Raw genomic sequence first — 24,212 nt, 5'->3', positions numbered from 1 at the left:
GATCCCGGGTCTCCAGGATCACACCCTGGGCTGCAGGCGGCACTAAACCGCTGCACCACAGGGGCTGCCCGTTTGCTCCCTTTTTAGACTATAATTTTCATCAAGCCAGGAGCCTTCCCCCAGAACTTAGCACAGGGCCTGGCATATGGCCGCTAGGTCCTCAACAATTATTCACTGAATAAGCGAATGACTGAATAGAAGGTAGAGGGTTAGCTAAAAGCTTTCATGAAATGTGAGGAAATGAGGCCATTTCTACCCTTTAACCTCTCTCCTTCAGGTACATGTGTCAGTATCCAGGATGAGCTTGGAGGAGAATGACTTGCCAGAATCCATCAGAATATCTGGAGCTCTGCAAGATGGCAATCTCTAGGCCTGCCCCAGTGGTCTCTGCAGCTCAGTGGAGACGATCATCTCTGGTGGGACTGTGTCTCATTTCGCTTCCCAAATCAAGGTTGACTTATAAAATCCAGAGTATCTCACCTGTGTGAAGGCCAAAGGGCCTGCTACTGCTCCAAGAATGGACAGACCTTTAAGATCCCCATGAAAGGTTTACACCTCACCTCTTCTCCTTCTGTCAGCTCACCCTGTACTTTCCAAGGAGAACTAGGGCAGGATATCCAATCTCTCAACAAATATCTTAAGAAGCTTATCCTTGCAGGATTGGAAGGATGAGTGAGCCAACAGCTCATGTAAGGAAGGCAGTGCCACGTGTGCACCTCCCTTCCTCTTCTGCTGGCCCCACACTCCCTCTTAACAGGATCCCAAGGCAGCCGCCCTGAATCCCACACTCTTTGATCTCCCACTCACAGGACAGACTTGTTATGAATCACGTTGGGACTTCTGGACAATGGGTTACAAACCAGGTTTTTTGGAAAGACTCTGTCAAAAACTGTCTTTTTGGGCAGGGGCTGCCAACTGTCTCCTCACTGATACCCCAGGGTGTGGAAAGAGCTTAAACTCTTTTTTAAGGTTCTTCTGGGAGCAAGGAAATATGTTTAACTCTATCCCAAGGGGCATGTCCTGTACTATTATCTCTCCCAGAGCAACTGGAATAGAGTATTAAGAAACAGTTGCAAATAGTGGATATTTTTCTCTAAAAATTTTACTTTGCATCAGGGTGGCTACTTCATGGTGGTCAGCTAGGGTGAGTTTCAGTAGCTGAAGTATGGTTCACTTGCATCCCTTACAACAACCATATTAGCAGGATCCAGGGGGTAGCCATGGGGGGAAATGTGCTTGTGTGATAGAAATCACAAGAACTTCTAATGAGAATCATATCTTCCTTAAAAATAATTCATTTTCATGAGCTGGCAACTTGAATACACTCATAGGGATGGACCTTAGCTGGCAAGAACTTTATATTCAGTAGATCCAAACTCAGAGTTCTCCAACTTCACAGGAAGAAAAAGCAAGCAGGACTTTTCTCATCAGATAGTTATGAAAAAAAAATTCCATTATACTTCTCTTTTATTAATAGAAAAGGATCTTTTTCTTGTTATTTTTCAGCATCTGGTGAAACTCCTGCTCCTCACCATGAAGTCATAGTTCCCTCAGGCTTCATTTACTAGTGGTGGATGCACGGCTTTGAGCTACTGGGCTCTTATGAAGCCTAATGAAGAGAAGCATCTTCCTCTGCTGTTTCTCCAAGGCTGGAGGGTGAGAGATGAGGGGAATGGGGAGAGAGGTCGGCACAGAGTCCCTCCTTATGGCAGAATTACATGAAATTTAAATTCCCAGCAGAAGCACAAAGATAGAATCAATTCAGAACACTGTTGTGGCACCTTTCAAAGGGTTACAGCCTGCCCCTCTCTTGGAGCACTCATGCCAGGGCCTGGTGGAGTGGCCCAGGACAGCCTTTACATAGGGAGTCACACTGAGACTGAACCAGTTGGTGAACCATCATGGTGGCCTCCCTACAACAAGCCACTGGCAGGGGCAAGTGGAGGAATTTTAAACTTCCTGGCCTTCTACTTTCAGGTGCCAGCCAGCTGTGTCCCAGGATTCTCTCTTTATGGTCTCCCTGCATTAAGTCTGGGGCTTTCTGGAATATTCTGTGGAAGCCATGTCTTCTCTTTTGGCGGGATGGTAAAGTCTAGTGAGTACTATCTTCTTTTCCCTTTGCCTGCAATTTCTCTGATGCTATAAACTAAGCTATGTGTTGTGTGCTGAATGTTGTGCCATCGATTACACTGGAGAAACAGGCACTTGCGTTGACGGGTGATTACTGTTTAGTCACAAAGTCGGGGCTCCAAGCCTGAGAATGTTTATCTTCAGGACAAGTGAGCTGAGGCAGAGCACCCAAATCCAGCTAAACCTCTGAGGTTATTCTCTTCCCAAAGATATTACTGGGTCAAAATAACTTACTAAGGATCCATTTAAAAATAAATTTATGTTTTGTGGACCACAATAGTACCTGTCTGAAAATAGTACCTAGTAGTATTTGAAAATATAGTGCATACACATGCAACCATTTACTCTCTCTATATGGTGTGCAGAATGATGGATGAATTCCTTAGAATCATTATGCAACTCTGAGGTTGGGGGAATTCATATTCTTGATCCTCCCTGGAGCTCCTGGCTCTGGTTCTCTATTCTTTAGGGAAAAGACTGAGGCAGCAAGCAGTAAGCAAACATCCACCAGTGACCTAAACTATTCAAGGTTAATTGCATTTTCTGCTACATAATGAATAACTTCGGACAGGAGAGCAGCTTTATTTTAACCCATTGTGGGGCCAATTCCATGGACTCTGGCACAGTACATCCTGATAAGAGGGGCTAACATGTGGAAAGCCCCCCGCACTCATTAGGCCTCATCTCATTTAATAAGCTTACCTGTGAGGGAGGCAGATTTTAAGTGTAAACTATGTGAGTCTTGAAGAGGGCAAGAGCGATCACAGCTTTCTCAGGCCCTGGGCCATGTGCTATTAAATTGGAACTGGCCATGGTTTCATGGACCCTTGGAGAAGGCAGACATGAGATGGAGGGTAGTAGGCAGTGGGTACCTGCAGTCCAAAAGCACAAGAGCCCAGGGGTGTCAAGAGGCCATGCCAAGGAGGGCATGCCTAGAGAAGAGGGCAAGAGCTAAACAAGTTATCCTCAGGAACCTGAGAGGAAAGAATGTGGCACCAGGGGTGGGATAGCATCACAGCCTCTGTTCTAGCTTAGCTTTATAGTTAAATTTTTTATAGGCCAAAGAAAAACTGCTTTCTGTATTAGTATCCTCTGAAGGCATGTGTGTGTCAATGCCTGCCAGGTTCAGGAGCAGATTATGTGCAGTGCACTTCAACGTCACAGAGGAACAGCAACAGTAGCTCAATTTCTCAGGGCTATGGCATCAGTGAACCGAGCCCCAAAGTGTGAATCAATTACTGGGGTGCAGTCCTGCCTGTGTTCACACACAACCAGCCCAACTTTCTGAGGTGGAGGGAGGACAAGGGACACAAGTGCTAATAGTAGGGCCCCAGATTTCCTAACCTCAGCACCTTTCACAATAATTTACATTTTCTTTGAAGGGAGGGAACCCCTGCTGAGCAACTGGCTCTGGAGCCCACTTTTCTTGCTTAGTCGTAAACCAACAAAATCTGTCCAGGAACTGCTGAGGGTGCAGCTAGAAAGCAGCCAAGCTCACTCTGGGAGAATACAAAGAAGTTAATTCCAGGGAGAAATGCAGCCATACTATCTTTGCAGCAGGTCACACCTCAAATGCAGCAGAGTCATAGGGTGAACCAGACCGGGCATACTCTCAGCTCGTTATTACTCTCAGAAAAGACAGACTCCAGAACTCAGCAGTTAGGCTGGGAAGGATGGGACCCATGTAGGTACTAGATATCAAGACCATGTGTCAGGAGCAGTGTGGCCAGGGGAGCCAGGTGGCCATGTGGCTTCTGGGGGGTGAGGCCAGACTCCCAAGTGGAGGAAGTCAGAGTTCAGAAGGAGAGAACAGTACTCAGTCTGACTCCTGCAGCCACTGGCCTCACCTAATTCTTTTTTCTTTTTTTAAGATTTTATTTATTTACTTACTCATGAGACACACACACACACACACACACACACACACACAGGCAGAGACACAGGCAGAGGGAGAAGCAGGCTCCGTGCAGGAAGCCCGATGTGGGACTCGGTCCCGGGTCTCCAGGATCATGCCCTGGACTGAAGATGGCACTAAACTGCTGCCTGGCCTCACCTAATTCTTAATAAAGATAGCAACTTCCTGCCCCAATACTATCTCCTCCAAGTCTACATGCAAATCGAGGGAGTTGGGTGATTTTTTATGATGCAAATAAATATCTGTAGGTTCAGATTCCAGGCATGGTGCCTCAGGGAGTCCTGTTGGCAGTCCTTGCTCAGGTCAGAGAACTGGCTTAGCTCATTGCCACATGGTGTGGCATGCAGAGGATGTGCACATGATGGTGGGGACAACACGTTCAGTCTGCAGCATGGAGGTCACTGTGTGCAAGCAAATGTCATGGGAAGGAGAACTAAGCGCTCTGTCGGCACAGATGGCTAAAGCAGACTCAACAAGATCAATGACGACCCTCTGAGCAGAACCTTCAACCTGCTGTTGTATAGTTTATGAGAGCAGCGCTAATGAGAAGTCTAGACTTATTGAGATATCAATGATGATCCTTCAAGAGTCAAGGTGTGGGCAGCCTTGGTGGCACAGTGGTTTAGAGCCGCCTGCAGCCTGGGGTGTGATCCTGGAGACCTGGGATCGAGTCCCACATTGGGCTCCCTGCATGGAGCCTGCTTCTCCCTCCGCCTGTGTCTCTGCCTCTCTCTTCACTCTCTCTGAATGAATGAATAAATAGATCTTAAAAAAAAAAAAAAAGACTATAAAAAAAAAAAGAGTCAAGGCATCCTCATGCCTCTGTGGGTTCCTTGTGCCCAGTGAAGTTCCTGGAATGGAAAAAACTCTGAGCTGGGCCTGAAAAAGCAAATTTATCTATCTTTCCCATAGTGAGGCCACTCTCACAAGTGATGCGACTCTCAGAAGCATCGCTGTTTATTGCTATTGACTGAATACGTTTTGGTTGTATTTTTCCAGCCAGTGCTGAATATCTCAGTGGACTAGTCATGTCACAGCTGCAGAATTACTGAAAACTCAGCCAGGCTTGTTAGAAAAAACTCAGTACTTTGTATTTTTGTATTTTGCAAAGCTTATATTCTCTCTTACACACAACACACACCCCCCTTCATACAACTATGCCTCTCATAATATGTTGCTTCAGATAACTTGTAAAGAAAAAGCCCAGCATTTTGGGGCAAACAGAACTTCCCTCACCCTCAACCCTAAAGATAGTTTAACAACTCATTTTATTGCTTCCTTGTTCTTTGTCTTTTGCAAAAGGCAAATGCCCATGTTATTTGGAAAATCTCGGCATTTCTGGGGCTGTAGGGAGTGGCTTGGGTGGCCAGGGTCAGGATAAATACAGCAGCCTTACCAATCTAACTGGTTCTTTTAACCCTGTATCTATTCCTTCAATTTTCCTCCCTCCTAGCAGAAAACTGTTTATTTGCCTGTACCAATGAAACATGATGGATTCTGAGCTGGACCAGCCCATAAATGAAAGAGGCCAGGATTTGAGTCCTAGCACAGTCTCCTTTTCAGCTATCCTATTGGGTCACTTGTGTTCCCTAGAAGTTGAGATGGAGGTAAAGGGAGTAGAGAGGTAAAGGGCTCTGGGAAGGTGGAGGCCCTGGGGATGAGCACCAGCCTCGAAGGCAGGGTCCTGCTCTGCCACTTCTCAGCTTGTGACTTCAGACCTATCCCCTGATCTGTCCAAACTTTCATTTCTTTATGTATAAGACACAGTTAATACTACATCTCTCAAAGGATTATTGTGAGGCTTAAAACAAGAGACATAATATATATAAAAACCCTGTGTATTTTTCCTATCAAATTCCTCTGCTTCCTGTGAGCTGTTCTTTCTTTGGGTTGAATGGACTTGAACATGACAAGGTGTTAACAATGATACACTGCACTCATGGGACAGAAGCCAGTCCTCCCTGGACAAGAACGCTCAGGTGGGTTCTCGTTATATACCTGTGCATTGTACCCTGGCTTAGGGGATGGCCACCATTTTGGAAATCTGCCCCACAGGGCTCTTAAAGAATGGATGTGCACTTTCTCCAAACCTTAAGACTATTATCCCAAGACTAGGTCAGAAGAATAGAAAATATCAAATATATGCCATCAACCCAAATCCCCGAGGGTCCTGATAGCTTCTATTCAGTGCCATGGAGACAAAGGAAGAGCTTCTTACGACATGCTCTTGACATGTTCCTAACATTTGGGAAGGAGGAGCTGAGTGAGATGGGGATGAGATATGACACAATTCCAATAGCCACTATACCTTTTGATGCCTTGGCATTAATTATAATAAAAAGAAAAAAGTATTTGGCAAAATATATTTCATTAAATTAACCCAGAGCCTCTCTCTCTCTCAAAAAAACATAACTAGTTCTCTCTGGTGTTAAAGCTAAGGAAGCTAATTCTTGTCTAGACTCATCCCCCACGGAATCCTTAGGTGGCTGCCCAACCTGTTGGCGTGTAAAAGGGGAGGGATGGATAAGTAGAGCCCATAACTCTCTGATTGGAGTCCTGAGTTCTCCAGAGCTCATTCAGCCACTCATAGCCACTGGCGTTCCCAGCTAGGACAGACAAGGCATGCTCATTGCCTCTCTTGAGAAGGCCAGGGCCTCCCTCAAAAAGTCCCTCATCAGAACAGTGAGAGCTCTGAGGTAGGATGCCAGGGCCTAACTCTGTGAGGTCTGTGGTCCCACTGATGGCCCCACATCTATGAGTGCCTCCCTTCCCAGCACTAAGTGGAAATAATCTCACTGGTACAACACAACTGACAGTCCTGGGACAGAAGTGAGACAGCTGGGGCCAGGGGCCAAACAGATGGTAGAGATATGGCTTACTGTACAAATGTTGAGGCCTAGGAAAGCAATACAACAAATCCCAAATCTCCCAAAAGTGGCTGTTCCTGTGGAGGAAGAGGATGGGGTGGGGTAAGGTAGGAGGCAGATGACAACTCACTTAAAAACAGGGCTTCCTTGGTAAACAACAAATTCAGAACCATACCATGCTCTGGACCAGTGGTTCTCAAGCTTCAGCCTCTATCACCTCAAGAGTTGTTAAAACAGAATCCTGGGCTGCTGTCCTAGAGTTGCTGGCTCAGTGGCTCTGGGGTGGGGCCTGATAATGTGCATTTCTAACATGTTCCTGGGTGATGCTGCTGCTAGTGGTGGATCAGTGGACTAGATCAACCCTTCCCTCGCACTGGTTGGTCCCAACCAGCTCTGGGAGCAAAGACTGCAGGGAGGGGGGAGAAAAAGTAGGTATTTGGACTTCACAACAGCCCAGCTCTGGCAGCCAAGTTCTCATTCGTGTTCAGCCCTCATGGTATCACATACCAAGAGTACAGACTTCAGAGCATTAGGCTTGCAAGTGAAGTGCTACAGAGAATTCTGCTCCTTCCTGCCAGGTTTTCAAATTCTGCCTTTCATAACAGTGGGCAGCTGCCCAATTCTGGCTGGAAAGTTCAAGTCCCCAATTACCATTTACTTTTGATGGCTAAGTAGTTCAAAACTCACTGCACTTTTGACACAAACTAGATCATTGCAAAATAAGGCTTGCACTTATCCTCAAACCTAGTTCAGAGAACAAGTTCTTTCCCAGCGCAATTCTGCTGTCATTGGCAGAAGTCTCTTTCAGGACATTTCCCCTCCTGGCCTCTGGGGTCTCTTGTCTAGGAGGTGGGTTAGGAGCTGCCCCAGACCTCTGCCTACTGCTGCCTTTCCTCTGTCCCTATGCTCTTCTAGTGTCTCAGACTTCCATCTCAGCTGCTGTGACCAACCTTCTTCCTGTCTCTTTTCCAAGAGAGGATCCAGCTGGTCCTCCACTGAGGGTGGGGAAATGGGTTGGTACAGAATATGTGCCCTGGAGATGCATTCCATGCCAAGAAGGCAAATCTTCTGTGTTCAGTATAGTTGGGGAGTTGGGGTTGGGGGCTGGAGGGAAGTGAGTGATGGGAGAAAGGAAAGGCAAATTCCCAGGCAACTCATTTTCCTCTATGAGCTTTGGTTTCCCTCTGTATAAATGATCCCATATCCCCCTATGTGCCCCAAGTCTCTGATTCTGTTATTAGTTGACCAGAGTAATCATACTCCAGGCCCATCTTCTCTTCAATGAGGATTTAAAAAGTTTAACAAAAAAGGCTAAACATGTAGCTGTAGAAGGTAGAGGTTTAACACATTTATCACTAGCTTAATTAATTTAAAAAACTCAAGGCTGTTGCTCAAAGTAAATGGAAAGAGTAACTAAACAGAATTCATTCAATTCTAGAAACTGCCTCTAGCAGGCCTGAGACAGTGAAGGCCATTGTGTGAAACTATTATCTTACTATGAGTCTGGTCATTTTATATTCCACTGTGAGCGATGGAAAAATTCTATTAGATCATCCATTGCACATCTCTGGCCTCACACAGTGAGGACTGTTGGAGAATCTTCTCAGAATGGATGCTGAGACTCTACCTCCCTCTCCTCTCCAAGCCTACTGTTTCCTCAACTATAACCAGAGTGGCACCGGACTTCTGAATTTTGATATGCAAGGGCCTTAGGGTGACAGTCTGGCTATTTTATTTGGATAGCCCTGTATATAAGATTTACTCAACTGTCCAATAAGGAAGTGATAGGGAATGACAGAGATGGGAAGGGGCTAACAAAGTATCCCTTCTAACATCATCCTGCGCTGTCCTAAATTTACTCAGAGGCAGAGCCTCTGAACCAGGGCTAAGGTAAAAGCTGAAGGTGTGCTTTGAGGCAAGTGTCCCTGGGTCCATGACTTGTTAGTTTCCCGAGGGTTCTCCCAGGTAAATACCTCAGTAGCTGAACAGTAACAGGTACCTCTTGGTCTATAAATAATTCTTGGGCTTGGAAATGTATGTGGTAACGTGCACTGAGGGATGACCAGATCCCCAAGGCATCAGGTAAAACCATGGTCTGGGACTTGCTGTGTGATGGAGAAAACAGATGAAGGAGGCAAGACTTCTAGAAGTATGTTGCTGCTCCTCTGCAGTTTTTCAGCCTGAAGAGCAGGAGTGAGAGCAGAGGAGTGAGGAGTCAGGAGCCGTGAGCCCAGCAGCAGCCTCAAGGCCTCTGGCACCTCCCTGTCATCTCTGTGCCTCTGTATAGCAAGGCCACCAACATTCAAACCAAGAGTCCCCTGAGGGCTGCAGAGCAACACTGGTCAAGATATCCCTCCTGAAAAAAAATCTTGCACATCTGCTGCAAGCTAAATATTGTGTAATTTGAAGGCCAAACAGTGGATGACAAACCACTGGGACACTTAGTTCAATATATATCTATTGAGAGCTTCCCTTGAACCAGGCACTGCTTGCATTCTCAGGGTTGCAGAGATAGGGGATTTAGAGACATGAAAAAGTGACTGCTCTGTTCTGCTGCCCCTCCCATCCATATGTCCATATTTCTCTCCATTACCAGGAGAGATGGACATGTGGTATCAGTGTTTTTACTCATGGTGCACAGCTCAATGCCTTGTACATGATCCTCAGAAAGCGCTGTTGGTTAGCTACTACATGATATGACCATGCTGATGGCTCCTCCCTCTGGGGCCAACTTCTAATACTCACTGAGATCAGGGTATTAAAGAACAGAGAAGGATAATGTTGACATGAGACTGTTCCTGGAGATGGAGTCCCTATCCAAAGCAGAGCCTCACTTAACCCTGGAAATTCATTGCAGGATTGGCTTCCCAGATATTGGTTCCTTTTGTCTAGTTTTCTGATTTTACCTCCATAGGCTCTACTTGAGTGGGACAAGAAACTCCCAGCCTAAATGCCACTGGGCACCAGAAAGGTGCCTATAGTACAGCCCAGCTCCAAAATAACTGTTTAGGCCACAGCCATTAGAAAGGAAAACATGAGTCTCCTTCCAGGAAGGTCTCTAGCTGAGTCCTTGCCATTGGAAAGGGAATTAAAAGTTCAATACTGGAAAAAGACTAATTATTATATCTGCTTAATTATACTGATGTGAAGGTCATAGCCAAGTTCTTTATAGGCAGTCAATCTTAGAAAACATTTACATGCTCCTAAGCTCACATGGAATAGATTTAGAGTGTTTTTAACTTCTGGAAATTATCAAATGCTTTTCTATGGCAAATTCTACATGTCTCCAGGGATTTCCACATTCCTTTACAGTTTTTGTGATGCTTTCCCTGTCTTTCTAAAATATTTCCTGACACCTGGCTAAGGTGCCATTGGATCTTCTTAAGGCTTCAGCTTCTTAGACCAATGGGTGATTAATAACACAAGATTAGATACCTGCCTTATCCCTTGTCACAGATTAGGTTCCTCAGGAAGTAGAGACTCTGGAATAAAGTTAGCGTGCTGGACATTTTTAAGAAGTGCTCTTGGGATCAATGCCTATGGAAAAGAGTGGAGGAGGGCTGGTGTAGGCAGGGGGAGAAGCTGAGTTGTGATGCAGCCCTGGTGTTGACCAGGTGATCCATGGGGAGCTGTGGAGTTAGAATGGCCATTCAGAATTGTGTCAAGTTGAGCCAAAATAGCCCAGCCTTTTGTACCCCTTCTTGGGTATAAAATCACTGGATGTGAACCACTGCCAACAGTACTCCCAGGGGGACTGGTGGGATGTCAGAATCCATCACGTCATTCTCGACACAAAGCCAAAATCATAACTGCCATTTCCCAAGAGCCTACCATGTGCAAAGCATTCTACCAGCATTATCTCTAACACTAACAATAATTCCACAAGGAATGTTTCTATTAACCCCATTTTACAAAAGAGGAAACTTGGTCTTGGTGGAGTTACATGACATGTCTTAAGACCATGCGGCTAGTTTGTGGGACTCATACCCAGGCCTTCCTTGCTCCAGAGTTCACACTCTATTATGCTAAACTCCCATCCTTTGATTTTCTCATATGGTCCCTGTGGAAGTAATCTATAATCCTATCCTTCTACGCAGGTCTGGGTTGGCTTTATAATCCTCTGTATATCAAAATGTATAGTTAAGTCCATTGCTTGAATTCTTTTCTGAATTCTTTGAATCTCTTAGATTTTCCTGTTGGAAAAAAGTACAGATGCAGGGTTCTCCATGAGGGCACACTAAGGGAGAAATCCTCAAAACCAATAGGAAACCAGTAACATAGTCACCAAAATTTGAAGATGAGGAAGAAAAAATTAGGTGCATCTAAGGTCAGATTTCTTTTTTTTTCTTTAGATTTTTTTGGATCAGAACATTTCCAAATTTCTACATCCTAGAGATTAGGTATCAGCTAGTAACCAATTCCAAATGCCACAGACTGGGGAGCTGAGGCTGGAGTTGGGTGTAACATGAGAGATCACAGATACTCTTTCTATACCCCCAAAGGCTGTTATCAATCTTGTGCTTCCCTTGTACTTTCCAGATATCCTTAATCTTCAATATGACATGCAGAGGCCAGAGAAAATCATCAGCTCATGAAGAGAAAAGCTGCTTCAGCAAAACAATGCATCCCCAGCAAGGTTAGTTGGCCCTGTGGGTCTTTCTAACCAGTCTGAATATATATGTAGAATGCCTTATATATTTTCTCTGGGGTGTTCTTTTCAGTGTGTCCCAGATGCTTACTCAGAAAACTGTGTGACATGTGTGAGTGGCAGTGAGTGGAATGGGCCCCAAGCAGCCCCCTCAGGGTATTCAAGTCCTCTCTGCACTCCAGGGAAGAAATCTTTCGAGCCCACGTTCCTTATGCCTATTCTCTCTGACCAGGAGACTCCAGGGACAAAGAGTGATGAGAGGATTCCCTCAAGTTTTCATTAACTAAAGGTGAACCTGATTTCTGGGCAGAGGAGAATCTCTCATAAGCACATTGGGATGATATATGTCATCACAGAGATACGTACAAGGTGGAGGGATGAGACCACCAGAAAGGAAGTGGCTTACAAATTGAGTTTTGAAGGATGCATAGAAGTTGCCAGCCTAGGAGTGGGGCATCACAGAGGGAACCGCACGTGCAGAGCCGTGCGTGTTCCAGGAATTTCAATTAACTGCCCCAGTATTGAGGGTGTCTGTTGCAGGAGATCAATATTGAGAGGCAGACAAAGGCCTCTTTGGGGAATGGCTGTGTACGCCACGCTAAGGCTTTATTCTGTAGGTGACGGCAAGAGGTGGAAAGATTTTTAGTGGGAATAAGACTTGAGTAGATTTCATACTGGTGGAGGACTGGAAGACGGTAAGACCAGAGCAGGGAGACTAACTGGAAAATCCCTGTAGCCCTCCCAGTGAGCTCTGATAGACACCCCAACTAAGATAATGGCAAGGAGGATAAGGTGTGATGGACTAAATACATTTTTAGGCAGCAGAATAAACGGTGGTTAAGCGATCGATTTGAAGAAGAGTGTGAATGAGAAGATGGAGGACAACTTCCACAATTTCAGTTCAGCAAGGAAGCTGGGGAGTAGGCTGAAAGGCTATCTTTTTTTTTTTTTTTTTAAGATGTTACATATTTATTTGATAGAAAGAGAGAGAGAGAGAGAGAGAGATCACAAACAGGGGGAGCAGGAGAGTGAGAAGCAGACTTTATTTATTTATTTTTAATTTTATTTATTTATTTGAGACACACACAGAGAGAGATAGAGAGAGGCAGAGACACAGGGAGAGGGAGAAGCAGGCTCCATGCAGGGAGCCTGACGTGGGACTCGAACCCGGGACTCCAGGATCACACCCTGGGCTGCAGGTGGCGCTAAACCGCTGCACTACCGGGGCTGCCCAAGAAGCAGACTTTATAGGCAGGAAGCCAAATGCAGGGCTCCATCCCAGGACCCCGGGACCATGAACTAGACAGAAGGCAGATACTTAACCTACTGGGCCACCCAGGTGCCCCTGAAAGACTATCTTTATTTTTTATTTTATTTTTTTTGAAAGGCTATCTTTAAATTGAGCAGCATCATGATGGCTTTGGTGAATGGGTCATTAATTCTTTTAAGGCTCTGACTACTGAATTAAGAATATGATTAAGATTTCTTTTCTTTTCTTTTTTTTTTTAATTTTCTTTATTCATTCATGAGAGACACAGAGAGACAGAGGCAGAGACAGAAGCAGGCTCCATGCAGGGAGCCCGACATGGGACTCCAGGATCACACCCTGGTCTGCAGGTGGTGCTAAACTGCTGAGCCACCCGGGCTGCCCTAATTAAGATTTCTTAGATCAATCATTACATTGATTTCTTTTTAGAGCACACTGTTTTGGCAAACCTTGTCTTTTAAAAAAATGTTGTCAGAATACATTTCTTTCTTGTAGGTACTACAGTTGAATTCAATTAGCAAAGCATAGAAACCATTTGTGTATCAATATTCGAGGCTTAATTTTTAATTTTTTTCCAGAGAGTGAGAAAGAGTGTGTCTACATTTGCAGGGGAGGGGCAGAAGGAGAGGGAGATAGAGAATCTTAAGCAGTCTCCACACCCGGCCTAGAGCCTGATATGGGCTTGATCTCACAACCCTGAGATCACGACCTGAGTTGAAATCAAGAGTCAGATGCTTATCCAACTGAACCACCCAGGCACTCCACAACTCTAAGACTCTTGTTCAAGAAATATATTAAGACAATTACTGGCACTCATATTTATCATTAAATTAAACATGACAGCCGCAAAATGTTTTCACTTTAAGTTGAATCTCAAATGCTTCATTTGCATTTTCTCTAACTCAGGAATATTGTTAGGAAAAGCCATGACTGCTGGTATAGGGGTGAGGGAGGGCAGAAGGGTAGGAATGTTTCATCTTCAGTTCTTCTGAGTTGAATGAAATATTTTAAGTTAATCATCTTTGATCTGTCATTAGGGGATTTGTCCGTATGCATTTAACAAGTTACAGCTGCTAGGAATTTACAATTTAAGAATTTATGAGGGTCAAAAATATGGAATTCCAACTAATATCTGAAATGATAGCCTCAAAGCCAAGAGTCCCTCACATCTACTGCCTCCGTCTTCTAGAGCAATTTAGTACAAGGGCTACTGCTGAGATGTAGGCATTTCCAAATTCAGCAACACTGAAACTCATTATGAGTTTTAACAACTTGCTTTTCAGAGTCTATGGGGCTTTGACAATCTAAATTTAGGTCTGCGTAATGGAATTGCTTTGCTTTGAAAACAGATTTTTTTTTTCAAGGGCTTTATAACCCTATTCTCCCCCAATTCATTTAACCTTACTCATTTGGAACAATGGAAGGGGGCTAGGGCCAGGAGAGGGCCAGGATTACTTCATAGTGTCTTAATTTTAAATGTTTACAACGAAATGAAATTTTTGTTGCTTTCAATGAAAACATAAAAGTTAAAATACAAATGAGTCATGAGTAATTAGGTATTCACTATCATAACACACAGCTCACTTTCATGAACAAGTGTTCCATAGATAAAGAATACTTTAATATTTAAGGATTAATTAGACCCAGAACTTGCAGTTCTGGATATTTCACAGTATTTCTTATTCACCTGTTTCCTGGATAGAATAATATCCCTCCAGAACTTCATGTTTGCCTGGAATGCCACAATGTGACCTTACTTAGAAATAAGATTTTTGCATATATAATTGGTTAAAATGAGGTCATCCTGGATTTGGGTGGGCCCTCAGTCAAATGGTTAATGTCCTTATAACCAGGCCATGTGGACACAGACCCATACAGATGGAAGAGCCATGTGAAGATGGAAGCAGAGGCCAGAGGGATGCAGGCATAGGTAGAGGCATGTCAAGGGTCACCAGTAACCACTAGAAGCTAGTGAGGCAGGAAGGATTCTTCCCTAGAGCCTACTAAGGGAGCACGGCTTTGTCAATGCCATGATTTCAAACTTCTAGTCTCCAGAACTGTGAGAAAATAAATTCCCATTGTTTCAGAGTCATGCAGTTTGTGATTATTTGTTGTAGCAGCCCCAGGAAACTAATACAGCTCTCCAGGTGAAAGTCCTACTTTGTGTATGGCAGTCCTTATGACACTGAATGTGGCCTTGTGTTCAATGTTTTCATATGTACATGTATGTTAATGGTTTCATATTTATATAGGATTTCTTTTTTCTTTTTTTTTTTTTTAAAGATTTATTTATTTATTCATTCAGAGAGAGCGAAGAGAGAGGCAGAGACACAGGCAGAGGGAGAAGCAGGCTCCATGCAGGAAGCCCGATATGGGACTCGATCCTGGGTCTCCAGGATCACACCCCGGGCTGCAGGCGGTGCTAAACTGCTGCGCCACTGGGGCTGCCCAGGATTTCTTTTTTAAAAATTTTAAAAAGATTTTACTTATTTATTTGAGAGAGAGCATGCGTGCACATGCCGCCCCCCCCAGCCCCCCAAGAGGGAGAAGCAGGCTCCCTGCTAAGCAAGGACCCTGGGATCATGACCTGAGCTAAAGGCAGACATAATTGACTGAGCCACCCAGGCACCCCTGTGTATGGGATTTCAACTAATATGTGAAATGACAGTCTCATAGCCAAATTTCAGTAATATTTAAATCCCCCCCAGCACACAGCTGTGCACCAAAAAGGCACTCAACAAACTAGTTCTGAAATGATAGCCTCAAAAACCAGCACTCTTGAGGACTCTTGGTTGACAAATCCTAAAGTCTTAGGTACTTAGTATTCTCCCAAACTAAATGCTCAATTAACCAAGAATTAATTTTTATCACTTTGAAAAGGAAAAGGTACCTGAAAAAAATTCCTCAGAACTCTTGATTATGGGCAGGCTGGGTGGCTCAGCGGTTTGGCGCTGCCTTCAGCCCAGGGCATGATCCTGGAGACCCTGAATCGAGTCCCAGGTCAGGTTCCCTGCATGGAGCTGCTTCTCCTTCTGCCTGTGTCTCTGCCTCTTTCTGTGTCTCTCATAAATAAATAAAATCTTTTTAAAAAAAGAAAAGAACTCTCTCTTTTAGACTTAGTTGGGCTCCTTGTAGTCTGTCCCACACGTACATAGTTAAGTGTCAGCCAGAGATATGGGCAGAATTTATGCACAGAATTTGGGGCTCCCCTGTTTCTCTCCTTTTGGGGATTTTCCTCGTCATTTTTCCAGCTGTCCCAAACTCTGTGGGCTTGATACAAACTGTGGGTTTCTTTGCGTTCTAAATGGCCTTACAAGACACCAAATACAACAGGCCCTCAAGCTAAAAGCCATAAAAGAACAAGAGCACATCCACTGCTATTTCCTTCCCCCAAGAGTAGGCCCTCCTGTTCAGCCTGGTCTTGAATCATGCTCCAGTGGCATGAGGTGGTTGTTTTTAAAATTTTGTCCAGCATTTAGAGTTGTCTCTGGAGAGCTGGTTCAATAGAAAGGTACTCAGCTATTACAGGAAGCAGAAAGTTCCTTCACTAGAAATTTTGAAGCCATTTTTTTAAAATAATTTTTTCCCCCTGAACCCAAAGAACCAGAAAAAGTATTAAACAAAAGTCCATATCACACTCAGTTATAAGCAGAAGGGAACCGATTTAACTACTACTCAGGAAGGTGCAATTTAATTAAATATGAACAAATATTTACCCGTTACATTAAAATGTCCATATGAAAGAAGAGGGTTCTGGAACCTGAGCCCTTTTATGCCTGCCACACTCCCATTCTGTGTCCACCATGAACACACTGATACAAGAAAACACACCCAACTTCATGTACATACAACCACGTGCATCCAACTCCAAACATGCTGGCGTGTAACACAACCTTTGTGAAAATTTCTTAGGGATATAGAGGAGGGAGGGGGATGACAGCAAACTCTCCCCCCAGATTATCCCTTAAACATCTCCAAAGTCTCACTTCCTCTGACAGCGACCCAAAGACACTACCTGGTGCCAAATCCACAGCTTCAAATCCTCAGCTCTAACCAGTATTCTGCTCCTCACAACAAGGGCAGAATAACTGGTCCATTCAACCTCAGGATCCTTTTCCTCACAGTGTGGTGAGGTGTGTATACATGTGTGAGTGCATAGCATGATCAAAAATAGTTATAATTTAATAGTTTTCTCCTGTCATGGTTACCTGTTCACATACATGTGGAAATAACAGGAAGGAAAGGGCTATGTTTCAGGTTGGCAGAGTCTAAATTACATGCCAGACACTTTGTTTACACACATCATTTCTAATCCTCTCCATTTTCCAGATGAGGAATTTCAGGCTCAGAGCCACTGTTCTTTCTCCTTTAGGATATCTCCAACGTATTAATATAAAATCTAATATAGAGCAGGAAAGCTATGTCTGGGAGTCTTGGGGGAGAGGCAGGGAAGTGGAGGTTGCATTGTCTTGTGCTCAGGAGGGAAGGTCTGGGGGCTGGGGTGGTTGAGGGAAAACATTTAAAGGAAGAGTCCTGCTAGATGGGGCAAGGGGCACCAGGGACAGAAGGGGGTTTCTCACTCATCTTGCTTTCTTCTCTCTTGTTCTTCATAGGGTGTTCATGTGGCCTCATCTCTGTTCCTGAGGCACCCCAGCTCATTTTTAAAGATGGAGACATTCTGAACAATGGCTTGGTTAACTTATGTACCAAAGTTAATTAAAGTAGATACTTGGGAAGTCTCACAGAAAACTTTAGTCTTTAAAACACTGGATGACACCATTTCAAACAGTAAACCACTTCTCTTGGTTCACCGGTGAGCTGAAAAGTACAAGTTCTTAAATTCCCAAACACCTTGGTGGTCAATTTGGGGTGAACCTGTCCAAAGGGGGAAAAAAATCAACCATCTTGCTTTCCCTCGTCTGTAGAAGTGACTGCTGTTAAAGTTACCACTTAAGCAGAATTTAATGAATACGGTTACTTAACTGACTTCTGTTTCATTGTATGATATCTTTAAAATCTAAATTTCCTGGTATAACTGTCTTGAATAATTCATTGTTAGCAAGGTTACACAGTGATGGCTGCTGGATATTTACTTTGGATCTGGAAGTATGTGTGAAGAATATTAGCTAAGAAATGTACTATTGGTAGATTACAAAAAGCCCTGTGTGGCCATAAAAATTTCCATTTATACTGTGTTCCAAACTCCACATATTTAGCTCTCATCTCAATTCCATGCTGATGACTTTGAGTTAGGCAAAAACTGACCATGAAAACGGTCTTTCTATAGAGTTTCAGCATTGTTTTCTAAGAAGCAATTTACAAAAGAAAATTCACTTGAAATTAAACATTTTGATTTTCAAATGACGATTTTTATGATCTCTGATTTTAAGGAGATTTCAAGGAACAGGAAGGTATTAAAAGACAAAATGACCAAACGATGAAAGGAGCCGGAGGAGGGCCAAGGAAATAAGCTGAGTCACTGACAGGGATTCAGTAAGGCAAAGTGCGGACAAACACCAGGGCCAAGGAGAGAGCACAGGCTGCACCTTCAGTCAAAGGAAGGGCGCAACGTCCTGGGAAGCTTCCAGCTTCCACAAATGCGAACTTCCAAGTTATGGAGGCAGAGGCAGTTGGAAGGCATGAAAACTGAGAGAGGACTCAGACCTGACCACACTTCTAACACCTTTCTAATGGGAAACCTTTCACCCTAGCAGTTAGTAAAAGCCAATAAGTAGTCAAGCTGATGTGTTCCCAGTAGTTGTGTTTATATTCCTACAGGTGGAGATGCCCAATGAGAGGGGTGGGGAGGGAAGAAGAGTCAGCCGACACTGACAGAGTGCTCCCACTGTGTCAGACCTATGTTCAGCATTTCACTTGCATTCTTTAATTTTCGCAGCTGCTGTAGGAGGTGTACTATTATTGTGCCCACTTAACAGATGGGAAAACTAAGGCATGGGCAAGGTCAGTAACTAGCTTATTATCACATAGTGGCTGAGCTGGGAATTGAACCTAAGCAGTTTAACTATAGAACCTGAATACATAATCTCTGTGCCATATGGCATTTTCCAAAAGAACTACAAATAACCAAGTTGACAGGATAAAAAAGGCTGAAAGTGTATTCTTCTCTGACATGTGGCTGCTGCCTGGGAAATCTCTAGGCTACTGTGATGGAGGCCCTCAGACCTCTTCAGTGTTCATCTCTGCCACTCAGCAGTATTTTTAAGTAAGGGGCGAGGCGAGGGTGGGGGAGGGAACCTACCTGAAGCTATACTTTCTTCTAAATTCAAATACGAATAAGTTAAAGAATTTAAAATGTTTGAATTTTTGACATACTCACTTCATTATAATACAATTTCTACTAAATGTCAAATACTCCTTGAGGGGAATGTTTCAGTAATTTGGTGGCTGAATCATGTAGCAATTATAAGCCTAACTTCTAAAGCAGTTTCCATAAAGAGGGTGTACTTTTTTTTCAAAGCATGTATAAATCACACACGTACTGATACTCTCTCTATATATAAGATATCTTCAAGCCAAGTTCCTATTTTTTTTTCAGGCTCTATTTATATGCAACCAGTTCTAAGAATTCTCAGAAAAGGACAGGCCTGATACTGTCCCCTCACTAACATCCCTCAGAGCAAAAGTCCTCATCCATTTTTCAGGCATGACCCACTTTAAGGGTTCAGACTCTGTGATGAGTCACATGCATATCTTTTAAGGACCTTGATGGGTTGCAAGTGAGATGAAATGGAAATGACCAAAATGTTCAGAGTCACTTTAGTCTCTCTTTCCTATTTGCCATCTGTCCCCAGATTATAAGATTCAAATAGTATTTTTGTAAATAAAAATTTAGAATTCAGGGACTTCTTTTGGGGACACTTCTGCTTCATAGCCATACAGACCCAAAACTGCAGCAGGTAGGCTCTTGAGCTCCCCTGGCCAGTGGGCAAAACCTGTAGTAGGGAAAGAACTCAGTGAGGCCCACTCATGGGGGCACCATAGGCACCCAGGCCAACCACTCTGGTGCTTGTGTGGATGATGCAGAGAGGCTGTGCAAAGCCTGCAGTAATGGACACCACCACCATCCATTCCAAAGTAACCACAAGCTCCTTATTTCCTGCCCTGCCATCTGTACTCACTGCCATCTGTACTCACAGTCCATTTGAGCCTCCTTCACAATGGACTTTCCATCCCTCTTCTAGATCAGTCCAAAGGCCCTCCTAACTTTCCGCCCAGTTGTATAACTACTCACAAACACATTCTACTTCCTCTTAGACTCTAAGCACATTTTGGGTAGGGCCCACATCCAATCTCCCTTTCTGGAACTCATGAAGTCTTGCCTGGCAGATGTTCCACAGATGCTGAATTAGCCAAATGGTTCTAGAATCCATCTCTGAAACCCAAGAGGCCATATACAGCTCAGTGGAAACCACAGGATTGGACAGGGACCACTCAAGCCTCAGAATGTTCATTCTTTGTATAATACTGGAGTTGTCAGATTATTGCTCACATGCCAATGGTGCTTTCCATAAGTCGGCTCTGTGCACTCACCAGTGTCCCAAAGGTGAAGCAGTACGATCAGGCAATGACTCTTTATTTTTTTTTTAAAGATTTATTTATTTAATGGGGGGGGGGGGGCAGAGACACAGACAGAGGGAGAGGCAGGCTCCATGCAGGAAGCCCGAACTGGGACTCGACCCCTGGTCTCCAGGATCATGCCCTAGACTGCAGGCGGTGCTAAACCGTTGCACCACTGGGGCTGCCCCGCAATGACTCTTTAAACACACATTAATCATGCATTAGGAGTTCTAAGTTGAATAGCATGATACACAAGAAAATACCTTGGACACAAGGCATCTCTTACCAACAGAATAATCTCTCACATTCTGCCATGTACATATTTGGAGAGTAAGTGCACTTCAGGGAGCTCTGCTTACACAAAACAAAACAAAACAAAATACCAAACAGGATGGAAGTAGAAAGAATACATTTGTATGCTGCATGGAGACTCCATGGCTTGGGGAGGGGGGCACTTGTCATGGAGCCTGGGGCTTTGGAACTTGTACTGGTCACCATGATGGATGAACTGCTCAACACAGGTTTCCCTCTATGTCTCTAAATGCTCCCTTCTTCCTTCTTGGTGTGTGAAAAGGCTAAGAGATTGTCTTACAGGGCAGGTTCTGATTATAAACACAGACCCACAGCTCAGGGGGCTCAGTCCTCTGTGCTGAGGTACCAACAGTTGGTACAGCCTCTGACAAAACCCACTCAGATCTCTGGTCTAGAAGTCTTGTGTGTTAGATATGCTTCTGCAGAACAAGGAGGGTTGAGGGGCCCGGGTGGAAGGAGAATGTGACTGGGGGGAACACATCCTCCTTTAATGAGATCCTAAACCTACTCTGTTTTTCTTCAAGAAAAAGGGGAGCAAGTGGAAAGGGTGGAAATTAAGTTCACCCTTTAAAACATGCATTCACACAGATGAAGACTCGTGCTTGAAGACTCTACTAGGGTGAAAGCTGATGACAGATCCTTGGGATGATGGTTCTGTGTCCTCCCTCTCAGCTGTCTCAGGCATACTTGGACACATGCACACATGCAAGCGCACACGCGCATGCACATACTCTCTCTCACTCTCTCTCCTCTTGGCAGAATCTCATTAAGAGAGGCATTAACTGAGGTGCTTAACCTTGCTTTCACCCACAGCTCCTACATGATGCAGGCAGAGGCCAAGCACTCTCATTCAGTGGGTCTGAGTCCCCAGAGTGAGTTCAGCTTGGGACGTGGCATCCTGAGATGGTGAAGAGATCTTGAACAACAAGGCACAGCTGGGACATCCTTACCAGCAACAGCAATCGTCAGATTCTCAACTGGTTCTCTCCAGCTGCCTCCCACAGCTATTTTAATAACCAGAGAGGGAAAGCTAGGTGCTTAACAGAATGAATGCTCCCCTCACCATCTTTTTGGTACTTTGATTATGGGCAAAGTGACACTGACTTTGAACAAGAGAGATATAAACAGAGGTTGATTAATCTTGATTTCTTTCCTTTAAACATGGTACAAGGCCAGATAAGAAAATTCAGGTGGCATAGCCTAGAGATCTACAGAGGAAAATCACTTAAAAATGTGTAGTATGATGATTACATGCATAAAAATGCTTAAGAAGAAAACTGGAAGGAAATAAGAGCAAATCATAATCTCAGTATATTAAGATGCTGAGTCTAAGAGGACTTTTCTCATGTTTCTAAATGTTCCTTCATGTGATTTTTTACAAATGCAAAATATTTATAAGTAAAGTAACTCATGGTGCCTTAGACTTCAAGAATTAAATAGTTTGTGCTCAGGATAATTAAATATAGATTAACTGAATTCACTACACACCAGACAACACGATGTATGTAAAAGCACTTTACATGCAGTAAGATGGCATAAAAATATTAGAGATTGTTGCCTTTTAATGCTCTTGAGAATTAGGTTGCCATGTCAGCAGACTATTTAGAATCGTTCTTGTTTGTGGTACTTAGTGATATCCACTATGGATCAAGGGATAGTTCACATGCCATCAACCAAAACCATCCTTATACTAAAAAAGGGCTTGCCCACTATCTCTATGAAAATAGGGGAATAATAACCCATGACAGATTTTATCCTGGCCAGGCCTCTTTCCCAATTTGGGAGAGAAGACTGAACTGCTAAGGGGGCACATTCCTCAAGGCTGAGTCTATATGTGCATCTGTCTGTGTATGCGTGTGTTTCCGAGTCGCCATGTGGTCAAACTGCCACAGAGTGTCCCATCCCAGCTGGCTAAGTGGTCCTCCCAGGAGGAGTAAGATCAAACAACAATCTGCTTAGCACAGCAAGCAACTTCCTCAGCAGGTGGGAAAATCTGGAGCTGCCCCACACTGATTTTTTATCATGCTCCACATGAGCAAATGCTTCGCTGTATATACATTCCAAATACATTTTATCAGGAAGCCAGAGCAACACCAGCATTCGCGCTCAGGCTAATGCCCTATAATATGGATTATAATCAACTGGAATAAAACGAATATTCCCCACCACAACTCAATTGTTCTTTATACAGTTTTTAATGAGATTCCACCCAGTGTCACAGCAATACTTATGTAATTACTCTGTATAACTCTGCCAGCAAGTAGGAAAAGAAATCTCCTTATCAGGGTATTGCAAACCAATAACACCTCAGCAGACTGCCTCTCTGAGTGCACTGCTGCATTTTGGATAGTCTGGGAGTCATCATGCAGAGGGAATGCTTGGGTGAGCAGGGCTTCAGCATTGCAGAAGAGATTTCAGGGATGAGGATGGCACTTTCCTGCAATTTCTCAAGAAACTATTACAAAAAAGAAAGGGAACCTGCAGCTTCTAAGCTGGGTCCTCTTTGATCAAGATATCGGTTGAAAGCAGCTTTGCTGGAACACTTTGCTGGAACAATCCATCAGAGAAGAGTAGTGATCAAGAGAAGGGGGGGGGGCGCGGAGTCAAACAATTATTGGTTTGCTTCCTTGAGGAAAACTGTAGGTTAGCAGAAAGCAGAATAAAGAGAACAAAACAGTGTTGCTGAGAAGGAGGTCATATCTGATCTTGGCGAATTACTGAAATTAGGAATATGGGCCTCTGCCCTTACTGCTGAGGACCCCAGAAACCAGGGGGTAGGCCTTGAAAAGTTCCACTGAGGCTTCGTCTGACACCCAAAAAATGACTCTCTTCTCTACTTGCAGTTCTGCTTCAGACGGAGAGGAGGATGCCCAGAGCTGATCCAAGGGGCAGTGTGAAATCTAAGACCACAGCCCAGAGGTTTGCCTGCCAGGCCTGTCCAAGGAAGGAATTCAATGAAGAGGACATAGGACAGTCTTGATATCTGCTAAAGAGTTCTCAGAGAGTTCCCAGGAAGGCAAAACTTAGAATCTGCTGAGGTAGAGTGTGGAGGAGGGGACAGGACCACTGCATGACAAAGGCCTCACTCATGCTTTCTGGGCTTCTCTCTGGTTGCACTCCCCTCCCCACCACGTCCTCCAAGCAAGGCTCAATCCAGGGTGGTGAAGGCCAGCAGAAGACTTTGTCAGAGCAATAGGAATACACTGTGAAGAATCTCTACTCTAATGCTACACTGAAGCTTACTGTATTCAAGGCAGAGACCAGGATGCTAAGCCTTGTAGATCCTTCTCTGCTCTTTACATACCTCTCTTCACACCCACTTCCCCCACATTTCATCTCTAACCTCCCCGCCAACAACAACAGCAACAATAACCTCACACCTTAGCTACAATTCACACTCCTTGTGTAAACAAAAAGGCTCCTTAGCGAGTTTCCACATTGTACATTTCACTTGTTACCTCCATAGGTGGTATTATTTGCACTTAGGTGTGTTAA

The 24,212-nt window shown here is 44.1% G+C and overlaps 1 protein-coding gene and 1 long non-coding RNA gene across 3 annotated transcripts in view; one reads left to right on the top strand and one right to left on the bottom strand.

The window, feature by feature from the left end:
• FRMD5 (FERM domain containing 5) overlaps positions 1-24,212 on the bottom strand; it is a 334,543-nt gene that overhangs the window by 69,388 nt on the left and 240,943 nt on the right. The window lies entirely within an intron of this gene.
• LOC121484267 lies at positions 279-24,212 on the top strand. Its single transcript, XR_005985973.1, has 5 exons — positions 279-416; positions 1,507-1,656; positions 1,978-2,095; positions 11,452-11,548; positions 23,561-24,212. It is a non-coding gene; the product is annotated as an uncharacterized LOC121484267 (long non-coding RNA).

Source organism: Vulpes lagopus, chromosome 2, assembly GCF_018345385.1.
Source record: "Vulpes lagopus strain Blue_001 chromosome 2, ASM1834538v1, whole genome shotgun sequence".
NCBI lineage: Eukaryota > Metazoa > Chordata > Mammalia > Carnivora > Canidae > Vulpes > Vulpes lagopus.
Note: the sequence above shows the minus strand (reverse complement) of the source record. Positions and strands in the feature narration are given on the sequence as shown.